General features: G+C 39.3%; 1 protein-coding gene across 14 annotated transcripts in view; it reads left to right on the forward strand.

Annotated features, from left to right (window-relative positions):
* Positions 1 to 22710, forward strand: part of DLG2 (discs large MAGUK scaffold protein 2) — a 2196962-nt gene that overhangs the window by 1840568 nt on the left and 333684 nt on the right. The window contains exon 1 of one of the 14 annotated variants that reach the window (XM_066249167.1): positions 8974 to 8992. The exons of the other annotated variants lie outside the window; for them this stretch is intronic. The gene's annotated coding sequence lies outside the window, so the exon portion shown is untranslated. Of the gene's footprint in view, positions 1 to 8973; positions 8993 to 22710 lie in introns of those variants that run through there. 14 annotated transcript variants of the gene reach the window in all.

Here is a 22710-nt window from a genome sequence, read left to right on the forward strand (position 1 = left end):
GCAAAATGGTGGGATCTAGATAACATGATACGAAGCGAAATAAGTAAATCAGAAAAAACCAGGAACTGCATTATTCCATACGTAGGTGGGACATAAAAGTGAAACTAAGAGACATTGATAAGAGTGTGGTGGTTACGGGGGGGAGGGGGGAATGGGAGAGGGCAAGGGGGAGGGGGAGGGGCACAAAGAAAACAAGATAGAAGGTGACAGAGGACAATCGGACTTTGGGTGATGGGTATGCATCATAATTGAACGATAAGATACCCTGGTCTTGTTATCTTTGAATATATGTATCCTGATTTATTGATGTCACCCCATTAAAAAAATAAAATTATTTAATAAAAAAAAAATCTGAATAGATAAATCTTATGTTTAGGGTAGTTTTAGGACCTATAGGCTGTAGTTTTTGTGATTGTAGGTTTAGTAGTTATAATTACCTTTCTAATATGGTATTAAAAGAATATCTGTGATGATAACACCATCTTACATCTTGAATATTATGTTAGCGCAGTGGATAAAGCATCGACCTGGAAATGCTGAGGTCGCCGGTTTGAAACCCTGGGCTTGCCTGGTCAAGGCACATATGGGAGTTGATTCTTCCTGATCCTCCCCCCCTTCTCTATCTCTGTCTCTCTCTCTCTCTCTCTCCTTTCTAAAAAATGAATAAATAAAATAAAATAAAATAAACCTCCCATAAAACTAGGAGGGAATATATTCTTGTCCCATTTTCCAATAAAAGTCATGAAGTTCACATGTGTTAAAACAGTACGTAGCTGCCCTGGCCAGTTGGCTCAGTGGTAGAGTGTCAGCCCAGTGTGTGGATGTCCCGGGTTTGATTCATGGTGAGGGCACACAGGAGAAGCAACCATCTGCTTTACCAACCCTCCCCCTCTCGCTTCTCTCTCTCTCATTTTACCTCCCACAGCCATGGCTCAATTGGAGTGACTTGGCCCCTGAGCACTGAGGATGGCTCTGTGGCCTCTGCCTCAAGTGTTAAGAAAAAGCTGGGTTGTTGAGCAATAGAGCAATGCCCCAGATGGGCAGAGCATTGCCCCTGCAGGGGGCTTGCCCGGTGGATTCTAGTCAGGCGCATGTCGGAGTCTGTCTCTCTGCCTTCCCTTCTAAATATAAACAAAACAAAACAAAGCAGTAAGTAGCCATAAGAAGGCAAACCAATGGCACAAACTCTGTAATTATTTACTGCTTGCATTTTCCAGCCATACAAAGTTTCTTGCAAAAGCAGACGGTCTGGGAAAATACAATTTCCAAAATTAATTGTACTAGTTTAGAATGGAGGTGCATGGCAGCAGCTCCTAAGAAGAACTTTTCGTTTTAGGTGACTACAGGTAGCCATCTGATGATTCTGCCAAAGTATCTACCTAGAACCTATTTTCAGAAAGGTACCTGGGAAAAAGATATGCTTCTGGACCCCATACTGGTTAGACGCTCCTTAGGATTATACTATATGTTTCATTCTAGTCGCTGCATGTTTATAAAGGAATCAAGAAGTAACACATTCGGATGAGTGTGTGACACATTAGAGGGGGGCTGGGGTGTCCTGAAAAGGGTAAAGTCGAGGGACATGGCGTTAGATATATTGATGCTAAACGTGTTAGCTCTGGAGTCAGAAAGACGGGGTCTGACTTGGCATACACACTAAAAATAAACAATCAATAATTTCAGGAATCTGACTTGGCCTATTTGCATGTAAAATAGAGAAACCAATACATGTTTGTAAAACAGTGATTCTAGAATTCAGTGACTAGAGAAGAAGCCCCTTGACTGCCACAGTCTAAGCCGACAGAAGTCCTCTCTGGAGGCCCTTGGGAGGCCCACTCGAGGTGGACCTGTGCTTGTGCAGGCACCAGCGAGGTGAGAGGGCGGTGCCAACCCTCCGTAGATTCCTCCAATTGTGCTCAGTGAGTTGACCTCCAACCTCTTCCTCCACCTGCTGGGCGGGCCATCCTGAGGTGGGCCGTCTTGCAGGCCAGCTGGAGAGCAGGCGCTGCCAGCCGGGGTCTCCTTTCCTTGGGATGGCTTTCAGGTTATTTAAAGCTATCATTATCAAGTTATTTAAAAAGAAACAGTAGATATGGGATGGCCTATGCTAAACTCCTGAATAAACTTGAAACCCTCAAAATCGGGAGCAGGAAAGTGGGTGAATGACTCCCTGTTTATTTAGCCCTGGATTTCCAGATGCTGGTTGATACTTCTTTATTTTTCACAATTCCCAAGTAATTGTGTCAAAGAGGTGTTTTTGGTACCTCCAATGTACAATACTTGTCTTCTATATATATGTAGTTGCCATTTGATCCAAAAGGATGTATGACTTAGGTGTTTATTGTGTTATAAGAAGTCTTATTTTAAGCTGGGGAAAAAAGGAAATGATTCTAATTCTTTTAAATACATTCTAATTATTTTGTTCTGGCTGGCTTATACATTGTTGTAGCTACCTCTACAATGTAAAGATAAAAGCATATACACATGGAAAAAACTGGATCTGGATCCTGACTCTGGTTGTATAATAGTGAACTTGGGCATTTTAGTTCTCTGGGCCTCAGTTTTCTCATCATTAACATGATGATTTTGTCTCTTTACAGAGCTGTTATGAGAAAGAATCAGTGTAATGCATGTATGTTTATTGAAACATTTGGCACATGTAAGGATTTAATAAATGCTGTTTTAGTTGTTGTGTTATTAAATCATTTGTTTTGCCTATGTTGTAAGGTCTTTGACGAACTTGTTTGGGGTTGACCCAGAAAATGTATTAGAACCAACTGAGGTACCAACTAAAAGCAAGAGTTAGTGAATCTGACAGCTCTGGTTTCAAATTCTGTTTATAATGCCTAAATGATGTTGTTGAACAAGTCACTCAGCCTCATCTTTTTTATGTTATTGAGCATTTGCTGTGAGTCTTCACTGTGCTAAGTCCAGTGGGTAGGGTGATAGGGTCTCATTTCATTCCATTGTAGTTACTTAGGCAGGGGCCAGCTGACCAACCACAGTACTTAGGGGGCTTGGGAGAATGTATTCCTGCAAAGGACTGAACTTTTTATTAAATCTCAAAAGATCGAGAGTATTTCTTTCTACTCTTGAAAACATTAAAAACAAAATTTGTTATAATGTTCAAGTTGTCCTCATCTGGTGTGTCATAAACTGGTCCTCAAGTGAACATTTATTCAAAATTATTTCCCTTGGAATAGCATTTAGTCTTTAAGATTGACTAATTCCTTTATTTCCCAAGAAATAAAAAGAAGAAGAAATGGTGGCTTTGGAACTAGAGGTTTGAACCCTGCTTTACTGCTAACTAGCTGTGAGACCTTTGGACAGGTGCTTAACCTTCCTGAACTGAGTCCTTTCATCTACAAAATAGGGCCAACTTCTACCTCAAAGGATTGTTATGGGGCTTAAATGTATCAGGGTGATTAGAATCCCAGGATGGTACCTGACACATCAGGAGAGTGGATAGCCCTGCCTTTTTTAGCAGTGCTGCTGGGAGACAGGATGTTCATAGCCCTGCCAGCCAGCCTCAAACTCCAGAATCAATAGGTGTTGGCCTTTCTTACCGCACTTGCCACATCCCCTCCACCCAGTGATATTGCTCCCGCAGATGAATACTGACCTCGATACATTCCCACACTTTTGCTCTGTGAACTCTCCTTCCTCGCTCTGTATGTACCTGGAATTCTATTGTCCTTGTGCTCTTTTTCTGCCTTCAATGGAAACCTATTTATTTTAATTTTTTTTGCATTGGTTGATTTTTAGAGAGAGAGAGAGAGAGAAAGAGAAACATTGATTTGTTGTTCCACTTACTTATGCATTTATTGGTTGATTCTTGTATATGCCCTGACTAGGGATCAAACCTACAACCATGGCATATCCGGGCCACGCTTTAACCAACTGAGCAAGCCAGCCAGGAAGAAAACCTATTTCTTTTTTTTAAAGATTTTATTGATTGATTTTAGAGAGAGGAGAGAGTAGGATAGAGAAGTGGGGTGGGGGTGGAGGAGCAGGAAGTATCAACTTGTAATTGTTTCTTCTTGTATGTGCCCCAACTGGTAAAGCCCAGAATTTTGAACCAGTGACCTCAGCATTCCAGGCTGACGATTTATCCACTGCACCATCACAGGTTAGGCTGAAAATCTATTTTTTTTTTCTTTTTCTTTTTTTTTTAAATTTTTTTTTGAAATTAAATGTAATGGGGTGACATTGATCAATAAGTACATAGGTTTCAGGTGAACATCTCTATACCATTTTAACTGTTGATTGTGTTGTGTGCCCATCACTAAAGTCAAATCATTTTCCATCACCATGTATCTTCCCTCTTTACTCCCCTCGTCCCCACCTCTTCCCCCAGGGAACCATTTCACTTTTATCTATGTCTATGAGTCTTAGTTTTATATCCCACCTATGTAGGATATATATTTGTCCCTATTTCTTGATAAATGAGATGCAGCAGTTCACACTGAGGTTGAATGTCATAAAAAAAGGCAATGTATTAACCCAACTATATCAAGATTTTTAATATATAACAAACTTAACGCCGAAGCAGTAAATCTCAAATGGCAGAATTATAGGATTTCCCATAGCCCCTATGAGGAAAGACTTTCAGAAACAGTAGTCTTTTCTAGCATGAGCACATTTTTACATTCCATGAGGCCATGATCTCCCTCATTGCAAACCCGAGTCTTCTTTTTATTGATTCCAGTACATGGCACAGCCTCCAGCACATTGTAGGATTTCAACAAATGCAGACAAAATGGTCCTGAGGCCATGTCAGATGGACACACTTAATTCTTATCCCACACATTACTGCTAAACACAGACACAAACCACTTACAAAGCATCTGGGAGTAGAAGTACTTTGTTTAGTTTCAAGGACACAGGAAGTAAATGCCCTTTACTTACTAGGAAGAATTTCCTAGAAGAAGTGGGATTTGAACTGGGTTTCCCAAGACAAAGGTGACAATGTGACATGCGGCTAATCAACAAGAGAGAGGGTTCCCAGCCCAGGAGGCAGCACAGTAAAAGCAACTAGTAAAAGGTTCTGATGACTACACTAGAAGTCCTTCTCTGGATAGCTGGTTTTGAAAACCTATGCCACCCCCCAAATAAAACCTAAGCCCCAGCATACATTTTTCTGCTTCATTTTAGTTTCCTTTGAACATTTTAAACACTTCTCTCCCACATATACTCACACTTCACCTACACAGTCCCGATCCTTCGTCTTTCCCACATCTATAACAACAAAAAGAGTCTTTCTGTCTTTATACTAATTTCTTCTCAATTTTTGCTCAATAATGTATCACAGTCAGAACAAGTTTCAGCTCATTAGTTGGTAATCTTACTGCCATTCTCTTAAAATAGTCAAAGATTTGCTCTTTTCTTTAATAGCCAACAATAATATGGATTTTAATATCCCTTGCCTCATTTCCTAAAGCTGAATTTTTTACAATATCAAACTCAAATTTGAATTTCCAAAGTTTAAAAACTCTGGAAAAAAGAACAAACAGATTTGTTTTTACAATATCTTCCTAATCTAAAAGCCAATAAAATAGATTTTACTCATTAAACATTTTTAAACCAGGAAATAACCGCCCCAAAACAATCCTTTAATTGTACATGCCATTCCTGACCTTGTTGGCGCAGTGAATAAGGGAGCCACCTGGAGTGCTGAGGTTGCAGTTTCGAAACGCAAGGCTTGCCTGGTCAAGACACATAGGAGAAGCAACTACTATGTGTTGATGCTTCATGCTCCTTGCCTTCTTTCTCTCTTCCTTCTTTCAAAAAAGTTACATGCCAAATACATTTAAGAGTACAAAATTGAAATTTGCTTTTAGTTGTATCAGTAGTAGTATTAAGTTAAACCATATACAATTGCCACTTTTATAGGTCAAGTCTAATACTGACAATTTTGTGTAGTTCAAACTAATAGATTCCTATCTATCAAGTACTCACAGAATCCTCATAGGTGTCCTGGGACGCTTAGGTTATAGCCAGAGAATATAGTATATAAGGAATCTTCAAAGGGTTCAGGCCAAAAAAAAGCTACCTCTGTTGGCTTACTCATTTGTAAAAGGTTTTAAAGAAAGCAAGAATATTTTTCAACTTTTAATATTAAAAGCAATAGGCATCACTGATTGAGTTTTTATATGCATCATATTTAGTCGTCACTTTAATCTGCAATTATTGATGGTTGATATTCCTTTCATCACATCATCATAGATGTGAAAATGGAGTCTCAGAGCAGGCAACTTTCTCAGAATCACATGGCAGATAAGAGGCTGTGCCCGAATTGTAAACCTGAATCTACTGGACAAACCGATACTCTTCCCTTCTAACACACTGTCCCCATTGGTAGAAAAAGAGGTGGCGAGAGAAAGAGAAAGAAAGAGAGAGAGAAAAAGAAAGAGAGAGAGAGAGAGAAAGAGAAAGAAAGAAAGAAAGAGAAAGAAAGAAAGAGAAAGAAAGAGAGAGAAAGAAAGAAAGAAAAGAAAGAAAGAAGAAAGAAAGAAAGAAAGAAAGAAAGGAAGGAAGGAAGGAAGGAAGGAAGGAAGGAAGGAAGGAAGGAAGGAAGGAAGGAAGGAAGGGTGGAGGGAGGGAGGGAGGGAGAGAAGGAAGGAAGGGAGGGAGGGAGAGAGGGAGGGAGGGAGGGAGGAAGGAAGGAAGGAAGGAAGGAAGGAAGGAAGGAAGGAAGGAAGGAAGGAAGGAAAAAAGGAAAGATGGAAAGAAGGAAGGTTGGTTTCTCCAAAATGAACTATTAATTATCATCAGCACTTACTTTTATGTATACATTTTTAATTCTTTGCAAAAAAGCTTTGACTTTCTACAGTTAGGCCTTTGAGATGAAATTCTGTAAAGTAGAAGATACTCTTATAGACCCAGAGCTCCTCAAGAACAGAGGCTGTGTCTAAATAATCTTAGCACCCTTGAGTATGACATAAAACCTGAAACAGAGTAAATCCCAATTAAATATTTCTAGAATGAATGTTTAAAAGAGTAAATAAATGAATGACTTTTGCAATGGAAGGAGGCACAAGAGGTACTTAGATGTTTGCAAAATTAAACATCTCACAGTATACATGTATTTTTTAACCACATTATTGAATCACAGAATCATAACTTTGAATGAGACCACATGGACTCCCTTGCACAACATTTGTTTGTGTAATGAGGAATTAAAGCACAAAATTCCAAAGCTAACTGGTAACAGAAGTTAGAGCTCTATGTACTCAGCAGTCTTTAAAATATACTTGTCCCTGAATTTGGCCACCTATTGGGATATAAAAGCACTAATCTAAATAACTGAATTATTCTAAGCTATTTATAGTTTGGTACATGGGATACATATGTATATATGTATGTGAATCTATAAAAACACCCTTAATAAATAATTGCAGAACAATTTACTTTAAGGAAATATTAAAGTTAATTGTTTTTATTGCAAATAACAATTGATAAAGATCAACCTTAGCCAGAAATTTCTAGATAGCAGAAAGCCAAAGACAAGTTCTTTGCTTTGAGAACAAGCATTTATTAATCTTCAAGTGGATTAATGATTCAGAAAGAAAACTACATGGTCAGATGCTTACAAGGCAGAAAAAAACAGAAAAAATACTTTTCATACATATAACATATACTTTTATCTATGTTATCCTAAAAAACACATTGTATAATTCTATGAACTTGTCTTAATGACATATGCTTTTTATGCACATTTATTTTGTCTCCTATTTAATGAAAAAGCCACTCCTTTTTCTTAGTTTACCTGACTCTCACTGTACCTAACTTAGAAGAGAAGCAATATTTACAACTGATGCACTTTCTGCATATTGGTGGTATGCATGCATAATGCCTATTATCTAATATGATATTCATGGTTTTTAGTCATTTCACATATCTCCAATGTGACTTTGCCCCTAAGTGCTTTTATTCCCCCAGGTTTTTATTTTATTTTATAACTCCTATATATGCCTTGACCAGACAAGCTCAGAGTTTCGAACCGGCGACCTTAGTGTTTCAGGTTGACGCTTTATCCCACTGCGCCACCACAGGTCAGGCTCTAAGTGCTTCTTTAACCCTGCATTTGTATCTGTGGTGCATATTAAAATTGTATCAACACAGTGATGTTTTTATGCGTTGAAGAGAAAGTTGTTGGCAAAGGTTGCCTAACAAATGGAGGTTACCATGGAGGTGATGTAAACCTTGAGCTGTGCACATACCCAGAAGCCCAAAGTTAAGCTATTGTTGACTGACTAGTGCTAATTAAGGAACAAGGGACAGATGGGGAGGCCAACTTGGAGATAGAACATTCAGCTGGCAATGACAAAGTTAAGGAAGAATTTGAACATTCAGTCAGATCCTTGATATGCAGAAAGGCTCCACATTAGACAGAAACAAGAGGATCTTGAGGAAAATGTTGTACAGCAGCTCCAAGGCCCAGGGAGTTTCTCCAGAAACACAACATGGAAAAACCCTAACTTAAGGCTTGTCCTTGATGTAGAGCCACAGAGCAATAAATGTAAACAAGACCGTCTGAGATGGCGTTTCACAATGCAAGCAGAGATAATTTTGTTATTTCAGTTTGAATGTAAGCTCCCCAGGTTTGCCAGTATTTGACAGCTAACCCAATGTTTTAGTTATATTAATGAAATGAGAGCACTTTTTATTTTTTATAGCATAATTATAGGGCTCTGATGGCAAGTCAATTTAGATGTCAAATGGGCAACCCAATTCCAGAAATTCTGTGCTAGGTGGTAAACAGAGTAAGTGGTAGGCTGTTTTTCCAACAGAGCAGGAGAAATCAACCAGAGGAGGAAAAAGAAAGGATCGAGCAGAGAGTCGAGGCAGATCGCAGATCAGTCAGAGGGAGGGGGTAGGAGAAAGGCGAGAGAGATCAGCTGGAGGAGGAGGGAAGAGACAGCCGCAGAGGAAAGGTAAGGGAATGTAGTCACAGATGCAGTTGCAGAGAGATCAGGAGAGGAGCACAGAGGTGAGAGCCAGAGGCTGGCGGAGGGGGGCGGGGAGAGGAAAACTGCGTCCGGTGATCAAGGAACCCACCTCTGCAGGGCAGTGTTTGTGGCAACTTTTCCAGGTAGCTAAGTGTTTGGCAAAAGAGAACATTGCAAGAGGAGGCTGTATGCAGTGCTAAATCGTAAGGGTAGAACATCGAGAAAGGGATTTTAAAGAATACGGAATTTTGTGTCTGGGTTCCACATACTTCCCTGTGCCAAGAACAGCAGGGGCTAGTCACGTATATTTTATTCTGATGCTGGCAACCATCAGGGCAGTGAATGTAATTTGTGAGGTCCAGATCCGGGTTTCAGACGCCTCCAGAGCTGCTGCTCTTTCTCCTGTCCCTGTGCTATGGGTTTAATGCTGCTTGGTCTCCTCACAAGATGTGGCAGAGCCTGCAGCCGTCTTTCATGGAACCCCCAGTGTGGAGTGAAGTACAGTTCAAGGAGGGAGCTGGGTGGGGAGGTGCTGAACTTGGCCACAGGCTTTGATATTAAGATGATGGGTGGGAGGAGGTGAGGAGGAATTGTTAAACTCTGTGAAATGTCCAAAGTGGCAGGGAGCTGAGAGGGACTGGCCCCAACTCTGACGGAGTAGAGCAGCACCTAGGGACCAGAACTGGACAACATGCCTGCAGGGAACTGTTAACGAAAAAGCAAAGTGACCCACAGTGATGACAAGCACAAACAGGAGCTAGAGCTGCTGTTAAAAGGCAACCTTTTGTGATATGGGGTGAAGCAAATTTGTTATTTGGGGGTGGGATGTGGATTCAGCAGCACCCTGGCATAGGTGGCTGGCAGTATTAACCTGCAGACCTGAGGTTGAGGGCAGCCAGTTCTACAGAAAGGGGCAACATAAGTGTGGGGGGAAGGACACAGTCTGTGTATCACACACATGGAACTCTTTTCCCATCTCAGATGTTTTGAAGCTTTTAACCTCTCTGTGCCTCTGTTTTCTCTTTTTAAAAATTGAACTCAGCTAAGTTCTTAGGAAGACTAGCGATAACAAACCCTTTTGCTCAATATTTGGTTGCTAGCACTGTCTTTATTTATTACTAACCTCCTTCCACCCGCACTTCAATTACTGCTCTCAGACAGGCTGAGAAAAGTCCATTTTACTGGATTCCTTTCTTCTTTATTTCCTCTCTTTTCTTGTTTTTGTTTTTCTCCTCATTCTCCTTTCCCCTCCTTCCCATTATTTGCTGAGCTTTTACTTTGTGCAAGGAAGTGAACCAAGGCAGGGGAACCTGATTTCATGGTACTTTTGTTGTTTAACTCAGGGAGTGTGGCTTTTCCAGCTCTGTCCACATCCCGATCTCAGGCAACTAACTATGGAAACTCAGGTTGGCTGGGGAGTTGTTCTGAAGGGAGTGGTGTTCTCTGCGCTCAATTAGGAGGGCTGGAAGGAGGGAATTGATTGTCATTAGAAAAGATTTAAATGACTCAAAATACGTTCCTGACTATGTAAATGGAAATTTTTCTGATGCTTACAGTCTTCCCTTGGGACTGATGGTAAAAGACGGCGCACAGTCTTGGCTGCTTTTATGACGTCCTGATATATGTTTGAGAGGAGAGAGGAAGCCGTGAGGGAGACGTAATTGTAGTGGATGGCTGTTCTGCCACACTCTATTGATTTTATGGAGCTTTTCTTCTAGAAGAGTTTGGAACCTGATTTTGTTGCTTCTTCTGGTTTTCTGATTGGCCAGAAAGAAAACATTTATGAGATTATTGACTCTTAGAGTGAGGGGTATATGTCGTAAGGTCCAGCTAGCACTTTCCACAATAGACCATATTCAAGACGGTCCAGAATCGAAGGTCTACCCGTTAAGGAAAGCAAAAGCCCTCCTATTTCCTGTGTATCTCCTCTATTAGTTTCTCTTTCATCACTCCTTTTTCTAGTTTATATTCTTTTCATTATTAGCCACTGGAATTGGCCACCAAATATTTGGTGCACTGGTTGATAATGCTTTTTTTTTTTTAAGGTTTTATTGATTTTAGAGAGAGGAGAAAGAGAGAAAGGCAGGGTAAGGAAGAGCAGGAAGCATCAACTCTTAGTTTCTTCTTGTATGTGCCCTGACCAAACAAGCCCAGGGTTTTGAACTGGCGACCTCATCATTTCAGGTAACGCTTTATGCCACCACAGGTTAGGCTAATAATGTTTTTTTTAAGTTTTCTTTTTAAATTGATTTGAGAGAGAGAGGAAGGGAAGGAGAGAGACAGGAACATTAATATGTCCCTGTGTTTGCCCTGACTGGAAATCACACCCACAACCTTTGCATATTGGAAAGACACTCTAACCAACTGAGCTATCTAGCCAGCACTATAATGCTTTTATAGAGGAATAGGAGTTTTTGTGAATGCTAAAACCTCTTCAGAGTAGACAAAGAGATGCATCAGACATACATAATTACAGTCACCCTCAATAATAATCTGCGAGGAAGAGAATCCTAGGAAAATATAGGGAGACTAACACACTGATTGGTTTGCCCTTATGAGGTTTGCAGTCTAGTTGGTGACATTTATTCATAAAAGGGTAATTTAAGTGGAAAAAGAAAGTGAATTACACAACAATGTATCATGTTATGTATTTGTTTAACACAATAACTATATTTGGAGGGAAATACAGATACTTTGCCTCTATATATACACTCACTTTCATGTATCAGGTGCTATTCTAGATGTCAGGAATATAGTTGAGGACATTATGTATATGTGTGTGAGAAAGAGTGTATAGACAGCATATATTCAACTTATTATCAGTGATTACCTGAAAGTTAGAGTAGAAAAAAAAAGGAGATATTCAATTGAATTGCTGTTCTTCAGTTTTGTTTTAATTTCTTAAAATAAGCTCAAATTATTTCTGTACCTGAAATAATAATAATAAAGCCCTAAAGGGGGATGAAAATGTATATAGTGCTGCCAGGTTGTGAGCTGATGGCCCAGTGAGGAGCACAGACTGTTATCAGTCTGGGAAAGTAGAATTTGACCTGGACATGAAGGAAGATCAAGACTTCAAGGAATCCTAGGAAACAGGATGCAGGACAGAGTGGAGCAAGAGGCCCATAAGGAGTAATAGCGGCATAGAGATGTGCATGAAGCTTCTGGCTGCAGCAGAGGGTAAGCTTAGGAGAGGAAATGTGTCATACAGGGAACTGGGTACAGGCACTTCCATTTCGACTCTCCGACAAGAACACTGTGTGACCCTGTCAGTGACTCTATTCCCTGCGTCCCAGTCTTATTACCTATGAGATGAGAGGACCAACTCTAATACTTCTTCACATGGCAGTAGTCTGTAGTCTAAAGAAACTAGAGAGAGATGTAGTAAAATCCAGATTATGGAAGGCCTTAAAAATGAGGATAAGGAATTTGCATATAACCTACAAGCAGTGAGGAGTATTGAAGAATATCAGAATCTGTATCATGTATAACTGAGAAAAGCAGTAATTAGAAAAAAGTAGATTGGCCATGATATACAAGATGACTGCCAAAGTGGTGGAAGTAGAAAGAAGAGGGTTAAGGGCCAGAAAGGGAGAATTTAGAGATGAAAGAGAATTCTACTGCACAGTAACAAACTGTAACATCCTTTTTTAAATTATTGATTTTAAAGAGAGAGAGAGAGAAACATCAACCTTCTGGTACATACATTCATTGGCTGAATCTTGTATGCACTGGGACCAGAGATCAAACCCACAACCCTGGCGCATCAAGATGAAGCTCTAACCGACTGAGCTACCTAGCCATGTCTGTAATGTCTTTATAAAACACAAAGACATGAGTTCATAATAATACTGAGGACAGTGGGATAAGAAAGAAATATGAGAATAGAGGAAAGGTCTTTTGTATAGAAGAATACCAGGTAATCATTTGAGAAGAAATAATGAATTAGAAAATTAATATTTTTTCAACATTCAACGAAATAAGTGTTTTAGGCAGGCATAGTCAGTAGAATGCAAAAAAATTAAATTTAAGTTTTTTGGGAAAAGGATATTCATTCACATGGTCTCCAAAAAATCACCCCACTTATTGTTATTTACAAAGCTGACTTTAGAATTGGAACAATCTGGTGGTCCTTGATCAAGTGACACTTAGTATCATCAATTGTGAGAAAACCTCACATTTTGATCATTCTAATGTGACACAGTAAAAAGTATACAATATTGTTACCTAAATTTTGCTAAAAAATGTCTGATCTAATGGTGATCTGGAAAAAACAATTAGACAAAGTCAGAATGTGAAACCAGTCTATAAGCATCTGGCCTGAACTCAAAAAAAGAAAGAAGGCAAATGTCAATATGATTAAGGAAAAAAGAAGGTAGTATTTTATTTTACTTTTTATTTTTTTATGAAGGAAGTATATTAATACCTTAAATTAATAATATTGTACATTAAATTAATAATGACTAAAGACATAATAACAACCAAATATGAGTAAACTTTGATTCAATGTTGGATTAATGAAAGAAATCTATAAAAGACATTTTGAGGACAATTAAAGAAGTTTGAATGGGTATACTGATGGTATAAAATTAATGTTAGCTTTTTTTAGTATAATAATGGCAATGTGGTTATATCAGAAATATCTTTTCACTGACAAGATATCTTGCTGGTATATTAGATTGGAAATGGCATGATGTTCTGCCACACATTTCAAATGGTTCTGAAAAAATAATGTATGTGTTTTTGTGTGTTTCTTTTCTGAGATGGATGAATGATAGATAGATAGATAGATAGATAGATAGATAGATAGATAGATACAGGTGGGCTGAGAAAGAGAGAGAATATGAGGGAGGATAAATGTGCCAAAATATTAGCAACTATTGATAAAAAAAATGTTATGGATTTTCATTTTACTTTTCTTCCAATTTCTCTGTTACTTGACATTTTTAAAAATAAATAGTTGGATGGAGGTGGATCAGTTGCAATTAAGTCTACATTAAAACTTAGAGCGAGGGCAGTAAATTTAATAAGAGAACAAAAGCAAAAGAAATTTGAAAGGAAAATAGACTAATGAATACTATTGCTCAGCAATACTGGTAAAGACAGCTTGATTTTCAGCCTTCATGTCCATTCAGATCTTCTCTCCTTGATTTGACAGATGAAATAATAGAAAGAGAGGATTTGATTTCTTGACACAGTTTTCTTGAACTCAAAAAATTTAGTTCCTGGGAGCTTTGGGGCAGTGAGATAATGATCTTATTTTTAGGTAAGTAATAAGTAAGAGCAATGCTAAAATGTAATTATGTACACTAGTCAGATGCCAAGATACATGTAAGCCCAAACACAGAAGAATGTCATTATCCTGAGGAGCTATGGTGAAATAAACATCAGGCAAGTCCTGCATGAGGTATGCAGCATTTGAGTTTTACATGAATGGATTCTGACCTTATTAGTACCTTCTTTAGCACCTTATTTTTACTTAAGCCTTTCAGATGCTTTAGAATGGGCCATTTGACAGGTATGTCTCTAGAGACATTTTTTTTCCTTTCTTTAAAATTGATTTTAGCCTGACCAGGCGGTGGTGCAGTGGATAGAGTGTTGTAATGGGATACCGAGGACCCAGGGTTGAGACCCTGAGGTCACCAGCTTGAGTGCAGCTCATCTGGTTTGAGCAAAGCTCACCAGCTTGGACAAAAGGTCACTGGTTCAAGCAATGGTTTACTCAGTATGCTATAGGCCCGTGGTCAAGGCACATATGAGAAGGCAATCAATGAACAACTAAGATGTTGCAACAAAAAACTGATGATTGATGCTTCTCATCTCTCTCCGTTCCTGTCAGTCTGTCCCTATCTATCCCTCTCTCTGACTCTCTCTCTGTCTCTGTAGAAATAAATAAATAAATAAATAAATAAATAAATAAATAAATAATAAAACAAATGTTTAAAATTGATTTTAATGCTTATGAGCAAGGTCAACTATGCAGGGAGGAAAAAAATAGAGCCAGAAATCTTTTCCACCTATACTACAATCTCATTAAGGTTCACTTGGAATTAGCATATTTATATGAAAAACAATGTTAATCCAAGAGTTTTTACTGTAGGTGCTACTGCATTTCTGTAGGCCAGTTTTTCACTGCGTGCAACTGCATTAACGTTTGCAGTAACCTTAACATACCCGGCTTGCAAAGTTAATGCCAATGCAGATCCCAACATCTGATCTTTTAAGAACAAAAGAATGTCAACACAATTCCACTTTCACTGCGAACTTATTTTAGACTGTAACTCACTGAGGGCAGAGTCATTTCTCTTAGTCTCTAGTACAGAGACTGACACAAAGAAGATTCAATAAATATCTGTTGAATGAATCTGTGTGGTGTTTGATAATTTGATTATTCAAATTTACTCAGCTTTCCTATAAACATTATTGTATTTTTAGTTTCCTTTGGCAGCCCTTTTTGTTTCTTATTGGCAAGGTAACACAAATATTAAACTCAATAGTTAAAACTTTTTATATAACTTTTAAAACTCATGGCAATACATGTTCACTTAAAAATTATTCAGATACTACTAAGGGCTAGAAAATAAACAAGCAGGATTAGCTATACATACAGTTTTACAACTTTTCTTTAGTTTAGCAATATATCTTGGATATTTTTTAGTATTAGAATATTTGACATGCATACCATTGCTTTCAAGGGCTGCATAGTATTCCATTGTATGAATCCCCCCCCCCCGCATTGACTTGAGAGAGAGAAAGAGGAATGGAGGGGGAAAGGGAAGAGAGAGAGAGAGAAGCACCAACTCATTGTTTCACTTAGTTGTTCCATTTTTACTTGTGTACTCATTGACTGCTTCTCATACTGCCCTGACAGGGAGGATCAAACTCTTGACCTCTGGCACACTAGAACTAGGGCAACACTTTATCCACTGAGTCACCCAGCCAGGACCATTGTATAGATATTTAATAATTCATTTAATCAATTCCCTATTAATGGTATTTTTAACAGTTGATTAAATTTAGTGATAGTTTAGTTTTAGAAATCACAGAAAACTAAGTTGTTGGTTTTTTATGATTTTATTATTGATTTTAGAGAGAGGAGAGAGAAAGAGAAGAGGGGGGAGAGGAGCAGGAAGCATCAACTTACAGCAATTACTTCTTGTATGTACCTTGATGAGGCAAGCCCAGGGTTTCAAACTTGTGACCTCAGTGTTCCAGGTCAACATTTTATCCATTGCACCATCACAGGTCAGGCAGAAAACTATGTTTTTAAAAAATAATAATAACTGAGCATTTGCAGTCAGTCTACTGATTTCAAAAGGGATAATATGCTGAGCAAACTCAGAAGGTTGCTTTCATTACCACCATCCATCAAGGAAAGGCCACATCTTTAAATCTGAGCTTACCAGGATCTGTCAGCCTCAAAACAGACACACATCTCTTGGTAAAACAGAGGACTTACAGGGGGAGATGAGAAGCAGATATCTAGGGCAGGATCTTAGCTGCACCTCTCAGAGTTGGACCCTTTGCCTGAGCAGTTTGGGGTCATAGGTAATACAGAGATGAGTGAATCCTTAGCTACAGTGTTTACAAGGGCACTGAGTGTGGGATAAGGGCTTCAAGGATATCTCCACCATGACACCCAGGGAGACATTCATATCAACAGAGACCCATGCACAAAGCACAACATTGTGACAAGCACCCTAGAATGAAAAGACTGGATCAGTCATGGGTTGTGTGGGTCACTACCTTCATGTTCTAGTATTCCTTTTCAAATTACATCTTAAAGGAGTTTCCCAAGCCATTCTGCCAAGTCCTAATTGACAATAGAGCCCCACAGGGACAGAGAGTTTGTAAACCAGCAAGGTCACAGCACAACTTGAGACCAAAATCAAACACAGCATGAATGGAGGGCCAGCAAGAGTGCATGAGAGAACAAAGAGCTGCTTCACCGCAAGGGGTGCCATAGCTGACTGGTCATCTGTCATTAGAGAGCTCCTTAAAAGTAAAGATTCTTGAACCTTCCTTCAAAGATTCTGACCCATGGAGTCCAGTTTAGTCAACCATCCTCTCCCTACAAGACAAATTCCTTCTGAAATGGCCTCCAATTAGTACCTTGCTCTTAATGCAGTAAATGATTGCCAAATATGTTTTAATGATTTCAATGAAACTATGTGATCTAACAGTTATAAGTATTTATTAACTCAAGAAATATTAAGTATCTACATAGTATTCCAGGCATCAGAGGTTGGAAGGTAAAAGAGATAAAATCCCTACTCACAGAAAGCATTTCTTGGGGTAGGTGAGATAATAAACAAGCAAAATATGAGGGAGGCCTAAGTTCTATAAGAAATTTAAACAGGATGTTGTTGATAGGCTGGAAAGCTACTTTACATGGCATAGTCAGCAAAGAGCTCACTGAGGAAGTGGCCTTTAACCTGAGACTTGTGAAAATAAGGGACAAAATGTGAGAAGACCTAGGGAAGAGTGTTACTGTCAGAAAAACAGCGGCTCCATGTGTCTAAGGACTGGAGGAAGTTGGGTTCAGGTGAAGGTGAATGAAGGCCCTTGTTGACATGGAACAGGGAAGGAGGCAGACAGTGCAGTAAGATAGAATCAGAGGGATGAGCTGAGGTTAAGGTGAGGTGTTTGGATTTTTCTTTAGAGGTGGGATTTTCAATGTGAGAAAGTTTTTTATTTGTTGTTCCACTTAGTTGTACATTCATTGGTTGTTTCCCACAGGTGTCCGGGCCAGGGATGGAACCCACAACACTGGTGTATCAGGATGATACTCTAACCAACTGAGCTAATCAGCCAGGGAAAAATTTTAGCAAGACAGAGACATAATCTGATATATATTTTGAATAGATTATTCTGGCTGTTGGGTCACAAGTGGATAGAGGAGTATGTGGGAGCCAGAGTGAGAGCAGACAGCCCAATAAAGGAGCTATTGCAGTGTCACTGGGAGGAATGGTGGCTTGGCTGGGGGGAAACAGGTGTGGAGTTGGAGAAAGGTGGTTGGAATTAATATATGGTTTGGAGCTGAAGTACACAGACATGCTGATGGGTTACATGGCGAAATAGGAGGGAAAGAAAATTAAGGTTGGCATACCAGTTCTGGTTTGAGTGATTGATGGCATTACTATTTGCCAAAAGTAGAAAAATTCTCCAGAAACATGTTTGCTTTTCAGCATGAGGAGTTTGAAAAATCTTAGACACCCAACTGGAGAGGTCAAGTAAGCCAACAGATTTACAAATCTAGAGTTAAAAGAAAAATCGGAGCTAGACTTACTAGTACCATCTTATATTTGTATAACATATATAAGGATGATTTTAACTATTTTTTATTTACATATTTTTAAGTGGGAGAAAAGGGAGAGAGATAAGAAGTATCAACTTGTAGTTGTGGTACCCTAATGTTCATTGATGGCTTCTCACATGTGCTTCGATGGGAGGCTCCAGCTGAGCCAGTGACCTCTTGTTCCAGCCACAACCTTGGGCTCAAGCCAATGACCTTGGGCTTCAAGCCAGCCACCTTTAGATCCAAGCCAGAGACCTTTGGGCTCAAGCCAGTGACCACGGAGTCATGTCTATGATCCTACGCTCAATCCGGCTACCTTGAGGTTTCAAACCTGGGTCCTCATTGTCCCAGGTTGACACTCTATCAACTGTGTCACCACAGGGTCAAGATATTTACATGTCCTTATAAAGATAGTTACCTGATTACTAAAAATACATGAATCCTAAAAGTTATTTACTATCTTTTGGCCTGTAGTGAGTGGGTTTGGATGGCCAAATTATATCTTATCATTTTCAATTAAAGACTCTAAAATGATCAGCCCTCTATAAATACCCGGGTAAACAAAAACATTGTTAAAGGGTGTTTTTAAAAATATATACTCACTTTTGAATCAGCAAGCCATATTTAAAAGGGATGTTGATTTTAACCACTGAAACACGTCGATACCCAAATCAGTTCTTCATTCTGCGTCTGTTCTAGGTTTCAGGTCTTGAGCTCTCGTGCAGCTACTGTCAGAAATGTTATCACCCTTCATTGAGAGTAACAGCCTCCAGGAGGAGAAGAGAAGGGAACTGAATTAGAATTTTCCACTTCAAATACAATTTATAGTTCATTCACTCTGAGACGTGCTAGGGGGTTTTTGAAAACTTTACTGCTGAATGAACTGTTTGTTTTCTCAACAAAATACAGATTGCACATAGAATATATTTGCTTATTAAGTGCAGGAAGGGACGTCAGAATTTTAGAATGAGGATCTCTTTCTAGATGAAGAATCTAAAGCCCAGAGAGGTAAAAGGACTTCCCAGAGTGAAATAAACTAACAGCAAGATGGGACTGAAACTCCAGGCTCCTGAATCCTGGGACAGTACTTTCCGGAGCACTAGGCTTCCTCTTGCCATGCTCATAACCCTAGTGCTTCTCCTGGCCTGCTGAGTCTTTATTTATTTATTTATTTTTAATTTTTTCCCCATTTTTTTATTTATTCATTTTTAGAGAGGAGAGAGAGATACCGAGAGAGAGGAGAGAAAGACAGAGAGAGAGAAGGGGGGGAGGAGCCGGAAGCATCAACTCCCATATGTGCCTTGACCAGGCAAGCCCAGGGTTTCGAACCAGCGACCTCAGCATTTCCAGGTCGATGCTTTATCCACTGCACCACCACAGGTCAGGCTGCTGAGTCTTTATTGAGATATTTTTTTAAAAAGTAATTTATTGATTTTGGAGAAAGAAAAGGAGAAAGAGAGAGAAGAGACAGAAACATCAGTCTGTTCCTGTATTTGCCCTGATCGGGAATCGAACCAGCAACCTCTATGTATCTGAATGACACTTTCACTAACCAAGCTATCTGGCCAGGGCTTTATTGAGATCATTTTATACTAGCCTATATCATCGTAGAGTATGTCAGGGAAGGGCTCAATAACAGCTAATAATTATTTGTCCTCTATACCAGGCCCTATTGTAAGTGTTCTACATGTATTAACTAATCTAATCTTATAGCAACTCTGTGAAGTGGGTACTCTTATTATCCCCATTTTGTACAAGACTCTTCTACATCTGGGTCTAGTCAGATCAAGTCACTCACCTTAGAAACACCACGACTAAAATTATTATTACTATTAACTATTTTTCTAAACTCCAGATAGATATTTTCCAACTGCCTGCAAGATGTCCAGTAGACACAGCAAACTCAACATGTCTTAGCATGAATCATCCTCTTATTCAAACCTATTTTTCACCCTGTAACCCCCATCTTGATTAATGGTATTCTCTCCCTTCTAATCGCCTTTCTTATCTCCTATTTCCAATCCACTCAACACTATAAGTATTACTTAAACTCTATTTGGTTCCCAGAGGTATTTGAAGAGAATCGCTGTATCAATCCTTTCTCTGTGTCCTCTCTTAAGCCTGCCCATTTGCCACCACCAATTTCATTTTTATTTTTCTAATTCAGGTCTTCATCATCTACCATTTGCAACATTGTAATAGTGTCCCATCTGTTATCCTACTTTTGATCACTCAGTTCTTCAACCCCAACATTTCACTGTTGCCATAGTTACCCCCCCCCAACACAAATCAAATTGTGTCCAATGCCCCTGTAAAGCCCTCCCCTGGCCACTTATTGACAAAACTTCTTAACCTAGTATTCAAGGTCCACTTCTTCTGGCACCATTTTCCTCTCTCCATGCTCTGTGCCAACCACCCCAGCCTGCTGGCCATTCAGTATTAAATGGGATATTTATAGTTTCCTTGCTTCCCCCACATATAGGTGATAAGGATCAGTTAATATCATACATGTGAATGCTTTTGTTATATTTGTTTGTGTCTCACCTTGTTCAGTAAGAAATGTGAGGTGGGAAAACAGCTTCCTAGCTGTAAATCACTCCTGAGATGTTATTTTTAAACTATGGAAATCATTAAATTTTGAATCACAGGAGACCCTTGGGATGGTGGGCTCTAGCACCTTCCATTTTCTACAGCAGTTTATCGACGGGCCTGAGTCAGTGGCCGAGTTAGCAACTGAACTGAAATTTCTACCTCACTGCATCTCATCACTTCAGGAAAATGGAAATAGATGGGGTTTTTTCCCCTCTTGAGAAAAGATGAGGCCTTCTATATTTACTTAATTCACTGGTAATACATCTGCTCATTTTAATCTCTAGTCTCTCTGAATAAAATAGAAATTGTTTGGATTCTGCCCCAGTTTTTTCCCTGCTGACCCCTGCCACATACCAACCAGACCCCAAATAGTGAAATAATTTGCTTGAAACAGTCCCCTGTGTTCTGTACCTGACTTATTTTAATTGAAATCTAGTGCCAATTATCTAGCCCTTTCCCACTGGGGCACCCCTTTTTATTTTTTCACGATTAATGAGTCAGTTAAATTTGTAGTTCTTAGCTACTCTTAGCTATTTCAAGATAATCTTATACCTAATATAGTCTTTAACTTGATTATTGCTAATAAAATCCATTCTAAAGTCTGGTTTTTATAGATAATGGATATGCTATAATGTAAATAGCAACCATTGATTGAGGACCTATTCAATGTGCCAAGTGTTAAGTATATTGCTCATAGAAATTAGGGGATATTTTATTTCTTCATATTTATTTTGAAATATCCCCTAATTTTTCTGAGCATTATCTCTTATTACCCAAGCAACAACCCAGCAAAATTAGGGTTAATATCTTTTGTTACATATGAGGAAACTGAAGGTCAAAGGGTTAAGTAACTTACCCACGTACCTGAGGTCATAGAATTGGAAAGTAAGGAGGCCAAGATCTGAGTCCGAGTCTACACCCAGTGTTCTTCCCATGGTACTGTTTCCATAGCAGGCAGATGACATGAGCCGAGATGGGAAACCTGAGCAGCCACAAGCAGTGGCGCTGCCTGCTGAGAAGCATCTCCAAGGGACCAGTTCAACTTGGGAGGCTCTTAACAGGACTGGCAGGACCACATGGCTCCTGTGTGCTGCTTGTATTTTCTCTGGCTCTAGCATTCCTGGGGTATATAGGACTAATGGTAAAATAGTAGTTCTCAATTCTAAGCTGAGGAATGATTCCCCACTGCAATCATAATAAACCAAAATTCCAAATTCACTAAAATGGCTTATCATGCCTCTACTACTAAAACCTTGAGAGACAGTAATGTGTTGTGGTTAGAAACTCACAGACTCTTACACTGAACTGCCTGGGTTTAATTCCTGGCTTTGCCATGATTGGCAGTGAACACTTTGGCAAGTTATTAATCTTTATGCCCTGGTTCCTTGATAAAATGGGCATTGTTATGTGTTCTTACATAATAGAGCTGTTATGAGGGTTAAGGGAATTGATATCTAGAAAATGCTTTGGCCTGACCTGTGGTGGTGCAATGGATGAAGCGTCAACTTGGAATGCTGAGGTCGCCAGTTCAAAACCGGGGCTTGCCTGGTCAAGCCACATACAAGAAGCAACTACTATGAGTTGATGCTTTCCTCTCCTCCCCTTACCTTTCTCTCTCTTTCTCTAAAATTAATAAATAAATCTTAAAAAGAAAGAAAGAGCTAACTACGAACTATGCCTGCCACCGACTAAGTACATACACACCAGTTTTCACCACCACATCTATCATCATTGCCATCATCCCCATCGTCACCTCCATTTCTCCTTCCTCATCTCTTACCTCTTCCCCACGCTGCCATCCTGTCAGCTTCCCTCTCTGCCTAGAATACTCTTTCTACTCCTCTGCTCATCCTTCTCTTCACAACTCTT

Source organism: Saccopteryx bilineata, chromosome 1, assembly GCF_036850765.1.
Source record: "Saccopteryx bilineata isolate mSacBil1 chromosome 1, mSacBil1_pri_phased_curated, whole genome shotgun sequence".
Classification (NCBI taxonomy): Eukaryota; Metazoa; Chordata; class Mammalia; order Chiroptera; family Emballonuridae; genus Saccopteryx; species Saccopteryx bilineata.